General features: G+C 36.4%; 1 non-coding gene across 1 annotated transcript; it reads left to right on the top strand.

Moving 5' to 3' along the window:
* The first annotated feature begins 8419 nt into the window (after positions 1-8419).
* Positions 8420-8526, top strand: LOC128284444 (small nucleolar RNA R71). Its single transcript, XR_008274870.1, has one exon. It is a non-coding gene; the product is annotated as a small nucleolar RNA R71 (small nucleolar RNA).
* Positions 8527-13523: the final 4997 nt, after the last annotated feature.

Here is a 13523-nt window from a genome sequence, read left to right as displayed (position 1 = left end):
CGTTGAACTCGAATTCAAGAGATTACATCACCACTGAGATGGCCTAGTATGATCGGAGTTTATAAAATAATTAATTTAGAACATTTATTTATCTTAGAAGAAAATTTAGTCTATTTTCAGAAAAACTGGCGAGTTATAAAAAATATTTAAGTTTAACTTTCCTAATTAACTGTGACTTCTTACTTTCCATTTATTTATTACTCACAAATTTTAATTTTAATTGGGTAATGGAAAAGTGATTTTACTTGGTTTTAATAAAACTATATTTCTTGTATTAATTAAATAAAAAACATAATTTAAAATGAAGTTAAATGCTATGCATGCTAAATAAACCCTAAATATGAGTCTCATGCAACAAAATAAATAAAACAATACAGTTTCGAAAATAACAAAAATTGTAAAAAATAAGCCTAATAAACTTTCATAAAAATAAAATGTTTTTGAGCCTTCCGTATGTTGTGCCTACATCCTAACCTAGTGTTATCTATAAAGATGGAAATAAAAGGGGATGTGAGCTATGAAGCTCAATGTGAGTTCCGTCACAAGGGAGCTGGTCAAACATCAAACAAGTCATGCAATATATCAACTCATAGAATAAATCACAATTTAATTAGCATTATAGAAGATCGGTAATTCAAAACAACTAATTAACTGCCTCCAGACATACTGACCGCCTCCAAGCATACCAATGTCTAGAGTAGAAATCCTACACAAAATATGTTAAATAGGCAGTGTCTGCAAGTATACCAGTCAAGTTGTAATATAGTTACAACAAAGTAGGCGAGTACTTCGAGGATCGTACCTGATGGTCATGAAACTAACTAAAAATTCAACTAATGTAAGCGCACCTATCGAACAGTAGTATAGTTATGGTGAGACCGAGAATATCGTATCCACGAGGACTAAAAGTACTAGTAATTACTATCTTTTTATTATCTAACCTAAGAATTAAAGGATGTTTTTAAAACTAAAACTAATTATCTAATTAACTAAGATTACAACAGAGATTAAAGTTGGAAAATACTTTTTAGAAAACCGATGGAGAAGACAATACCCAAGGAAGAATCCACCTAGACGTTACTTATTACTTCTGAATTAGACAATTTATTCACTGGACTTAATACGTAGAAATCCCTAGTTTATGTTATTATCTCTCTTGAGAGTAAAAACAACTGACTCTAGGTTGATTAATCGAAATCTCTTTCTAATTAAAACCCCTATTGTCGCATTAACTCGATCTATGGATTCCCTTATTAGATTTGACTCTAATCCGGTAGATTTATGTCGTCCTATCTCTAGGATTGCATGCAATTCCGTTTAATTATGAATGATCTACTCTTAAACATGGACTTTTGCTCCATGAATAAGCACATCAAAAACCTGAATTAATAACCTGGAATATTAAAGCAAGAATTAGAACTCAAAATTAAGAATACGAACAAGTATTTATCATATAATTTAAATAGTAATAAGATCTGTCTTAGGTTTCAACTCCCTTAGGTATTTAGGGAGTTTAGTTCATAATAATGGAAAACATCTCAAAATAGGGAAAACAACAAAATATAAATAAACCCAAAGAACTTCTAGGGAAATTGAATGGAGATCTTCAGTCTTGAGGTAGATCCTGCTTCTGAGCTGATTCCGATGGCTGTCCTTGAGTATTTTCTGCCTTCTACTCTACGTGTCCCCTTTAATCCTCTTCTAGGGTGTTTATAAAGACTTTGGAATGCTTTAAAACCCTTAAAATTAACCTTTTCTGAGTAGAATTAGACTCGGGCTCGACAGGGACACAGCCGTGTGGCACACCCGTGTGCTGATGTTTAGGCCGTGTATAATTTTGAGTTGGTTTTTAGTCGACACAGCCATGACATACGGGCATGTAGCCTACCCGTGTGTCATACACGGGCGTGTGGATCACCCGTGTGGAAGTGCTTAGGCCGTGTGAAACACTAAATTAGGCCCAATTTGTCTCTTTTTTGGCCCATTTCTTGCTCTTTTTGCTTTCCTATGCTCACCTAAGTATAAAACATAAATTTAAAGGATTAGGAGCATCGAATTCAATGAAACTAAGGAAAAATCATCCATAAATATGTTAAACATGGGGTAAAAATATGTATATATTATGGTTTATCAAATATCTCCACACTTAAGCATTTGCTTGTCCTCAAGCAAAAATACTCAACGCACAATTAAAATAAATTATTCTTAACTTATAATTTTCATCAATACTGTATCGAAGAAAACCACAAGTAATCATATATTGAGAATTCAACTAAAAGAACATCAAAGTTTCAAACAATCCAAGTTGAGCATTTTAATCATAAAATCATAGGCATCCCCCTTTATCTAAGTAATCACCTTTAATTCCAAATGGACAAGAGTTGACATCCTTACTAAAGATTCCAAAAGGTCTTTAACCGGGTTGTAATGGGGCTTGGGTTAAAGGTGTGGATAAAGGCTGAAAAAGAGGGTTAGAATCGAGATTAATTTAACAAATTACCAAACTTAGAAAAATAAAGCTCATCATTGAATTACAGACAAGTGCCAGAATTAACACTATCCAAAACTAATGAAGTGAGCTTTTTTTTTCTTAATAAAATGACTTTAATTGATCCAAGCTCTTTAGAACAATATGTAATTGAATGAATATACGTTTTTTTTAAGAATAAGAACAAGTACAATAATGGGTAGTACATAATAAGAAATAGTTCAGCAACTGGAATGAACGAACATAGTTAGGTAACTAATCAAATCAAATCTCGATAAAAAAGAGTCAATGAAAAGGGAGAAATTCTTAATGAATCAAAAAGGGTTAAGTTGTGGGTTAATATTAAGGGGAAAATCAAGAAACAATAGTTAAAGCTCAAAGGGGTTCACTAGGGGTCAATTATGTGGGTAGGCTTTTTATGGGGTAAATGGGTTAAAACCTAAGTGCCTTTATCATTTTAGTCTATCAAATCAAAGGTGTGGTCTCAACATGTATAATCGATACAAGTTCTAGAATAGAAAATCAATGTTGACACACTCATAAAAAAAATCAGTGAGCAAGAAAGATATATGCTCTAAAAGGCTCAAAATCTCATGAAAATTATGGGTATTTGATGTCAATCCTGTAAATTCAAAACTTCAAGATACCTCAATTCAGGGAAACAACTTGCAATTTTAATTCTCAAAAGTCAACATATCATGCTTGATTCTCTAATGCCTTTAAAGTTTAAACAATCAATGCATAATTTCCTATGATTAAATCTAAAATATATTAATAAAAATCATAAATCAATCAGAATTCACTCTAATAATAACATGAGAAAATTATTTGAGAATAAGATAAAAATTCAGGGATTTTCTAGTAAACATATAAATAACCTTCCCAGACTTAAGGTGTACATTGTCCTCAATGTACGAAGGTAGATAATAACAAAATAAGCATAATATCAGAAGAGAGGGAGAGAAGTGAATCTGCCCTAAATTTTTGGATGAAATTCTTGGAATAGTGAAAGCTAGAATTGTAGATAAGGCCAATGAAAGGCATGATTTTGAGTTACTAATAAGAAAATAAACACAACTGTGGAAGAGAATTAAGGGGGTAGTCGATAATAACTATAAAGATAAACATAGTTCAAAATATAAAACATAAGTCTTCAAAAATAAATAAAAGAAAAATAAAAATAAAATTAAAAAAATAATAAAAATAATAATAAAATAAATAAACTCAAAAGTCATCATCATTGGATGCCTCGTGGGTCGACGGTGTCGAAGGAGAGATGTGGAGGTGGTGGAAAATCTGTCGAAGAGTGGTATCAATGCTGTCGAACCTCTCAAAACACTGTTGCTCAAAGCGAGTGAGCCGTTCAAATATATCTGTCAAAGTAGCAGCAGTGGAGCGGTGACTCTGTGATGGTGGTGGAGGTAGCTCTTAAAAAAGGGGAGGGACACCATCAGTAATGTCCTCTGGCTCATCTTGATCATCAAAGTGAATGAGTCTGTATTGTGGGGGGTCAAATCCACGGTGTCGCTTTATCATCCTCATGTGGATCATACTAGAAATTCCCTGAGGAGCCATCTGGCCTACTAGTGTGAGTGTCGATGACATCTTCGGAGTGTCAAAGAGTCTGAAGTGTCGAGCGAGGTGAGTCACGTAAGGACCAAGACAGATGGGACCCCTCCTATGGTGGTCCGTCTGATGGCGAAAAGCAAGCGCTATGAAGTATGCCAAATCAAATACATGACCTGTTGCCATGCTCCAAAGATAGTATGCGTCAGTAGTGCTGACAACTCCTGTGCTCTCTCTCCTGCTAGCCAATGTGTGAGCTAATAAGGCGTGGATGTATCGTAGAGCCGGAGAAAGAGATGTCACCTTTCAGCGACTCGCGTCATAGCAGATCTGACTAGCTGTGAGATCAGTCCAACGGTACGAAGGTGAGTAACGGATGTGACAGTAGAGTTGAAGAAAGTTATCGGCACCTATAAACTCATCAGTGTAGATGCTCAAAGTTGTGTCAAACTCAGATACGCTCATATGTTACACTAAGCCACCAAGTCGGAAAGTGATAGTACCAGCCTCGTCATGGGTATTCATGACATGCTCTAGATGGAAAGTAGTGCAAAACTCCAAGGTAAACTCTAAATAGGTAGGCTTGATAATCACAAAGAATCGATCCCACGGGGCAGTGGTAATGAAAGCACAGACCTCATCAGCTAGTCCGACCTATTCCAATGCGGTCCAATCTATGCAGCGGCCCACTCCTAGCGGTCGCACGAGTAAAAGCTGAAACAAGTCATCCTGTGGGCCTAACGAGAATCGAAGTAGAGGGCGACGAGCTTCGATCGAGGTGCTCGAGGAGGTTGCGCAAGGACCCTTCCTCTTTTTCGAAGCGGGGACAGTAGTCTTCTTGCCTCGTGTGTTTGTCATGGTGTACCTGCAAAAGTAAAATATTCAAACATCAGTAAAAAGCAGGAATAATAATATCACCAATCAACACACATTGAGGAGTCTTATGAAGAACATGTGAAGAAGACGAATATATGCATTTGAACGACTCTAGTGTGAAGAAAATGGCTAAGATGTAATAATTTATTCCTATATGCACTAGTACCTAATATGCAAAAACTGACAACATACGAAATGAATTAGTAAAAATATAAAAAAAGAGTAGCCTACTAAACTACTAAAGACTAGCCAAATGTACCTAATAGTGAAGTAACTAGACTAAAATAGTTAGAAGGATAATAAGAAAAAAATAAAAAGAAAGATGAATCGAATATAATAACCAAGAATAATCAGAATATCATCAATGTAAATAGAATTAATGTTCAATACCCAGAAAAATTCACAATCTCAGTGGTCGATAAACTTATTAATAATCATAACTAAACCTAAAAGAAAATGAAGGAAAATACTAATAATAATCATAATAATAATAAAAATAATAACAATAACATAAATAAATGTAAGTGGTAGAATAAAAAAGGGTAACCAATGGTGGTTTGTGGTCGTCAGAGGGGCAAGGTCGGAGTTGATTCAGGCCGACGGTGGTGAGCGGGGGAGGGGCACGGCGTGGGCTGTTTGGTGGCTGGTGTGGCGCAAAGGTAGAAAGGGAGGGAGTGGGGGGTTGGGGTAGAAGAAGAAGAGGAAAAGAAAGGGAAAGAAGGGGTGGGGGAAGGAGGAGTGGGGTGATGGTGGAACGATGGGGACAAGTGGCCTGAATAGGTAGAAGCGGTGGCGGCTAGTTTGGGGGGGAATTTGAGAAGAAAAAGTTAAAAAAATTTTAGGGTTGGGGGATTTATGAGGCCCATGTTGGCTCGAATATTGCCCGTGTGTGTGTGGCTCGGATATTGCCAGTGTGCTGTGGCTTGAATGTTAGAGTTGGGGGTTTAAAAGGAACACGCCCGTGTGGCTCGAATATTTTCCATGTGCGTCGCGAGAGTTTAATGACCATTCATCAGACGGCCCAGGACACGCCCATTTGTCCAGGCCGCGTGGTCCGCACGACTGTATTGCACGGCCATGTACTACTTTGTTCGCTTCTCCCATACCTGTGTGGTATCTCACAAGCCCGTGTGTCCGAACATAGGACCGTGTGCCTTATTTGTGTAACTCTCTGACTTCTTTACAATTTGAAAAAATAAGCTCCAGGTTTCACAAGGCCTGGACACACGGGCGCCTAGGACAAGCCCGTGTGTCCAGGCCGTGTGGTCCATACGGCTGTTTCGCACGCCCGTGTGGCTCTATCGTAGGCCGTGTGACTCAATACTTGGGGATTTTTAGCTCTGTTTCCACACGACCAAGGACACGCCTGTGTGTCCAAGCCGTGTGGACACTGTTCCTGCATTAAAATATGAAAAATAGCTAAAATAAACTAGTTAGTGGTGTTAGTGCTCGGGTTGCCTCCCGAAAAGCGCTTATTTAGGGTCTAAGCTTGACTTACCTCTCATTCGCATGGTCACGGCGGATCATGGAGTCGAGACTCCTCTTTTTCACTATCAATTCTATTATCCACATAAAGTTTAAGTCAAGTAATATTTATCTTAAACGTGCCGAATTGAGAATGATTTACCTCGACTGTACCGTATGGGAAAACATTCAGTATCGTGAAAAGAATCGCTCCGTTTGTATTAAACTTTGAAGTAGTAATTCGGGGGTCCTTTTCATCTAACAATACTTTATCCCCGACCTTAAATTGCTTTGTTTCATCCCTACGCTCATCATGGCGTCACTTTGATTCATCGTGTACTTTTGGTTTCTCCTTAACATTTGTTTGCCATTCGTCTAGTTTATCGATCTGAAGCCTTCGTTCTTCGTGAGTCGCTCTATTTTTGTCACATGGATTAGAATGTGGCTCCATCATGTTCTTCCTAAGCGTTTTCTAAAAAGAAGTTTGAGCCATAATGTTATTCATATCAACAGAACTTGTATAGCCATCTTGCTTACTAGATAATTTAGTCGAATCACAAGCTTAGAGAGTAATCATGTCATCTCCTACAAGAAGTATTAGTTCTCCTATGCCAACATCAATGATAGTCCTAGTAGTTGCTAAAAAGGGTCGTCCTAAAATCAAAGGCACGTCACTATCCTCTTCCATGTCTAGAACAACAAAATCAATTGAGAATATAAATTTATCAATTTTGACTAGCACATCTTCAATGATACCCTTAGGAAACCTAATTGTTTTATCTGCCAGTTGAATGCTTATCCTAGTTTGTTTTGGTTTCCTAAGACCTAGTTGTTTAAACATTTTATAGGGCATAACATTAATGCTCGCCCTTAGATCAGCCAACGCATTATTAAAATTTAAACTACCAATTAAGCAAGGAATCGTGAAACTCCCTGGATCTTTCAACTTGTTGGGTAGCTTATCGTTTAATTCCACATGCAAGCATCATCTAACTTTCTTTTATTAGCCAAGAGCTCCTTTAAAAATTTCACTACGTTTGGCATCTGCGAAAGAACTTCAATAAACAGTAAGTTAATATGTAATTTTTTTAATAATTTAAGGAATTTACCGAATTGTTCGTCCGTGTGGTCTTTTCTTGTCGCCTTAGGGTATGGCACACGAGGTTATACTCTTTACTTACCAGCTCTTGTGTACCATGATTCATCCCATCCTTACCATTACTTACCACAGCCTCGTGCCTCGTTTTAAATTTAGATTCAACTAACCCTTCTTCGTCGCACACAGTGATGGCATGGAGTTGCTCCCTTAGGTTAGTTTCTGTGTTACTGGGCATGCTACCTTGTGGTCTTTTAGAAAGCAGCTTAAAAAGCTGCCCTATTTGAGTTTCGAGCCCTTGAATTGACGCTTGCTAATTCTTAAGTGATGTTTCGGTATTCTGAAAACAAGTTTCTGACACTGAGATGAATTTTGTGAGCATCTCTTCAAGGTTCCATTTCTTCTCTTATTGGTAAGGTGGTTGTTGAAAACCTAGAGGATGTTGTGGTCTTTGATTTCCTTGACCACCCCACGAGAAATTGGGATGGTTCCTCCAACATGCATTATATGTGCTACTATACGGATTATTTTGAGATTTAGAATTATTACCCATATAGTGGACTTGTTCCTACTCGGTGCTAGGGTTGAAGAATGGATAGTCTATGTTGTGCACTCCTCCTCCATTTGAATCACACCTCATCACTGGATGTACCTGCGTAAAACCATACAAACCATCAATCTTTTTATTTAAAATTTCTACCTGGTTAGATAGCATAGTGACCGCATCGAGGTTGAAAACACCAGCTGCTTTTTTTGACTTTGTTCTCATAACTTGCCACTGATAGTTATTCAGTGACATCTCTTCAATAAATTTGTAAGCCTTTTTAGGTGATTTATTGTTTAAAGTTCCACCGGCGGCTGCATCGATTAGTTGCCTTATTGAGGGGTTCACACAGTTGTAAAAAGTCTGAACCTGCAGCCATAGAGGTAACCCATGGTGAGGGCACCTTCTCAATAAGTTCTTGAATCTCTCCCATGCATCATAAAGAGTTTCTAGATCCATCTGCACAAAAGAAGAGATATCATTCCTCAATTTAGCCGTTTTAGCCAGTGGAAAATATTTAAGTAAAAATTTTTCAGTCATTTGTTCCCAAGTGGTGATTAACCCTTGTGGTAACGAGTTCAACCATTGTTTAGCCTTATTCCTCAATGAAAAGGGAAACAGCCGAAAGCGAATGACATTTTTAGAAACACCATTAATCTTAAAAGTGTAGTAAAATTCTAGAAAATTTGCTAAATGGGTGTTTGGATCCTCGTCCTGCAAACCATCAAACTGAACAAACTGTTGTATCATTTGAATTGTGTTAGGTTTCAGTTCAAAATTATTTGCAGCAACAGCAGGTCTAACTATACTCGATTCAATTCCTGTTAAAGTAGGTTTAGCATAACCATACATAGTACGAGGAGCGAGATTCTGATCTACTGGATTTGCAGCAACCACAGGAGGTAGTGAATTATTCTGATTTTTAGCCATCTCCTCGGTATTAGTATGGATATCGTCCTCTCGCTCTTCCTTTATGTATTGTAGACTTCACCTTATTTCCCTTCGGTTTCTGCGAGCTGTGCTCTCGATCTCACTATCAAAAAGTAAAGGTCTTGACGAGTTTCTTCTAGTCATAAACTATAAAAACCTGCCAGGAGTAAATAAAAGAAAATTTAGTAATTAAATTGCAATAAAAATAAAAAAATGGCTAAAGTAATAAAAATTAAGTGTTTCTACTATCTTAGTCCCCGGCAACGGCGCCAAAAACTTGATGGTCATGAAACTAACTAAAAATTCAACTAAGGCAAGCGCACCTATCGAACAGTAGTATAGTTATGGTGAGACCGAGAATATCGTATCCACGAGGACTAAAAGTACTAGTAATTACTATCTTTTTATTATCTAACCTAAGAATTAAAGGATGTTTTTAAAACTAAAACTAATTATCTAATTAACTAAGATTACGACAGAGATTAAAGTTGGAAAATACTTTTTAGAAAATCGATAGAGAAGACAATACCCAAGGAAGAATCCACCTAGACATTACTTATTACTTCTAAATTAGACGGTTTATTCACTTGACTTAATCTGTAGAAATCCCTAGTTTACGTTATTATCTCTCTCGAGACTAAAAACAACTGACTCTAGGTTGATTAATCAAAATCTCTTTTTAATTAAAACGCCTATTGTCGTATTAACTAGATCTATGGATTCCCTTATTAGATTTGACTCTAATCCGACAGATTTATGTCGTCCTATCTCTAGGATTGCATGCAACTCCTCTTAATTATGAATGATCTACTCTTAAACAGGGACTTTTGCTCCACTGAATAAGTACATCAAAAACCTGAATTAATAACCTGGAATATTAAAGTAAGAATTAGAACTCACAAATAAGAATAAGAACAAGTATTTATCATATAATTCAAATAGTAATAAGATCTGTCTTAGGTTTCAACTCCCTTAGATATTTAGGGAGTTTAGTTCATAATAATGGAAAACATCTCAAAATTGGGAAAACAACAAAACATAAAGAAACCCAAAGAACTTCTAGGGAAATTAAATGGAGATCTTCAATCTTGAAGTAGATCTTGCTTCCGAGCTGATTCCGATGGCTGTCATTGAGTATTTTCTGCCTTCTACTCTGCATGTCCCCTTTAATCCTCTTCTAAGGTGTTTATATAGACTTCGGAATGCTTCAAAACCCTCAAAATTAACCTTTTTCGAGTAGAATTAGACTTGGGCTCGACATAGACACGGCCGTGTGGCACACCTGTGTGCTGATGTTCAGGCCATGTGTAATTCTGAGTTGGTTTTTAGTTGACATGGCCATGACATACGAGCGTATGAATCACCCGTGTGAAAGTGCTTAGGCCGTGTTTCACACTGAATTAGGCCCAATTTGTCCGGTTTTTGGCCTGTTTCTTGCTCTTTTTGCTTTCCTATGCTCACCTAAGTATAAAACAAAATTTAAAGGATTAGGAGCATCAAATTCAATGAAACTAAGGAAAAATCATCCATAAATATGTTAAACATGGGGTAAAAATATGTATATATTATGGTTTATCAGTACCCAAGGGAGGCGAGCACTAAATTAATCCTAACCTAAGCACAAATAGAGCTAATTAGTATTTTAAATAAATTATATTACAAATAAACATAAAAATAGATTTTTGGTATTTTTGTAAATAAAGAATAAAATACTATAAAGGAAAACTTTGAGAATATTGATATGGAAACTGAATCAGATCTAAGCATGAGTGACTAGCTTGCTTCTGTAATCATAAGTAATTGTTGGTTAGGGTTCCTTGTTCAATCAACTAGTCGCTACCCTAGCAGGATCTCTCACTCTTCCACTAGAATAATGAGTCAGCAAGAACTACTTATCTTTGGGCCACACAATCCAAACGATTCAGGGCTAAGGTGTTTACGGATAGGTCATACCAAATTTGAGTTAATTCCTACATTGATGACTTCCTAGGGTCATCAAACCTAGGGTTTAAATTCCTTCTTTCCCAAACAACTGATCCTCTAAGAAAACCCTGCACAAGAATCAATTAATCATACATTTACTCCCTAATCCCACACAAGAGAATTAGATTTTCATTGATCTCAAAAATATAATAAACTTGATATAAAAGATGAACAATAATAGTAGATCAAGAGACGAAAGTTTAAGAGAAGCCTAAATTGTATTTAATTGAAGCACGAAATCCATAAAAATTTGATCGAGTTCCACAAATCAGACCTCCCGACAAATGCAAAGATAAAAATAACCTCAAGCCTAAAAAAGAAGTAATAACTAAAAACTGAAACTATGAAGAAAATTATACAGTATGAAAAGCTGTCTATAACAAGTGTTAAATGAGCCTATTTATAGAGTTAGGGTTGTTGTTGTCTTCAAGCTTAGGTCGTCTTACGCTCTCATGTTTAATATTTTGATTGTACAAACCAAAACACCCCTGTCTTGTAAGTATTTCTCGTACAGGACCGGTGTCGCAACATTGAAAGCAATATGCTCGTACTCAAGGTAGCTTTAGGGGTGTGTCGCGACATCCCTTGTTTGTGTTGTAAAACTAAAGGTAGTCTTGGAATTCTTTCTCTTTGCTTCCTATGTTGTGACATCAAACTCCATCTGTTGCAACACAGTGACCAGTATTGAGTTGGTATGTAACATCCCGAATTAGGGCTTAGTTAGAATAGTAGTTTTGGGACCACAAATCTGACTTTAAAATAATTATTTTATGATCATTATGAGGTCTAGGATATGAAAATAAACATGTATTAAAGTTTCATGAAGAAATTCTATGTGTAAGGTGTCCAATTGGAAATTAGGGACCAAATTGAATAAATTGCAAAACTTGAATTCTAGAAGCAATTTGTATGAAATTGCTTTGGAATATTAATTAGAGGTCCTTAAAGAGTAATTTTCCTATTTTTTAAATTTTTGGACAAAAATGGGCATGCATGGAAAATTTTGGAAGTTTAGTAAGGAATGGCATTTTGGTCATTTGGTAATAAAATAATAAAAGAAGGAAAAATCAAGCTAAAATCAGCTCATTTTCCTCTCCATACTGTCGAAATTCTAAGGGTCTCCATAGCTACGGTTTCCAACATTTTCAAGCTCAATAGTAAGTGCTCCCTAGCCCCGTTTTTAACGTTCTTCATATTTTTGAGATCCTCGTAACATGCTCTCTCTATTTCTACCCATATTTCAAGCTAGACGTCATGTTTAAAAATTTACCCATGCATGAGATGTTTGTCTTTTGATGATTTATGGAGGAATATGAGAGTTTAAAAGATAGTAAACAACTTCTACTGAGTAGTTTTTCATGGAAATAGCTTAAGGGACCATTTTGTAAAAGTTGTGAAAATGAGTACAAAAATGTGAAATGAAAGAAAATATGGGCTGTTATAGGCAAGAAAAATATTCGGCTAGGCTTGAGTAACTTAGAAATTTCATGCATTTCATTATACGAGCCTTAGAACTAAATTGTAAAAGTGTGAAAGGTTAGGGGCAAATTGGTCATTTTGCCCGGGGGTGAGTTTTAAATCCTAAAATGAAAAAATGTGATGTATTAATAGTCAAATTTTATTGATATAGACCCCGAAGAACCAATTCCGGAGGTCGACTGTGGAAAACGAAAGGTTTCCGAATAACCAAAATACGAAACCGAAGCAATTACCAAGTTTGTATAACCCGAAGTAGACTCTTAATATACTTAAATATGCATGTTCTTGAATGTATGAAAAATTAGATATTCGTTGCATGATAATCCATGAAATATGGTAGTGTAATTGAAAAGATGATAAATGTCTCGGTTGAAATAGAAAGGGAAATCCGATGGATAAATTATGGCTTGCATGACATGAGATCCTGCATGTGTTGCAGAAAAGGATTTAGTCCTGATGGGTAATCGGATGATCTGAAAATGGAAAGGATCTAGCTCGAACGAGTGTTCCTTGAGTGATCGAGCCTCCTAAATAATATGGTTGCATTAAGGATTTAGCCCGGACGGGTAATCCGATTTGAGGACTGAATTTAGCCTGGACTGGCAATTTAGATCTGAGCTTATAATAGCAGTTTTCGTTAAAAGGGATTTAGCCTAGACTGATAATCCTGACATTGCTCTATGAGTTATTACTACGGGGGATTTAGCCTGGACTGATAATCCCGCCGTAAGATGTAAGGTTTGCGGGAGTACGTACTCGAGATGATCACTTGTGTGACTTGACGGTAATTGAGCTATCCATCAAGAATTTCGACAAATTCAATGAGGATTAACACGAGAGATAAAGAATGAAAATATTGAATTGATGAGCTCATCAAAGATTAATGACATGATGCATTGTTATGAAACTCACTTGATGATTCAGTGCATGTGATAGGGAAACTATTTCATGCTTGTTGGAATTATTGCCTAAATATGGTTGTATGCTAATTTACCGATAAGTTTACTTTCCAGTTATTCAGACTTACCAAGCATATAAATGCTTACCCTCTTCTCTTTTCCCTGTCTTATAGAGCTCGTGGACTCGTGAATATTGAA

The sequence above is a fragment of the Gossypium arboreum genome, chromosome 11 (assembly GCF_025698485.1).
Source record: "Gossypium arboreum isolate Shixiya-1 chromosome 11, ASM2569848v2, whole genome shotgun sequence".
In the NCBI taxonomy this organism is placed as follows: domain Eukaryota; kingdom Viridiplantae; phylum Streptophyta; class Magnoliopsida; order Malvales; family Malvaceae; genus Gossypium; species Gossypium arboreum.
This window is presented reverse-complemented; position numbering and strand designations above follow the sequence as displayed.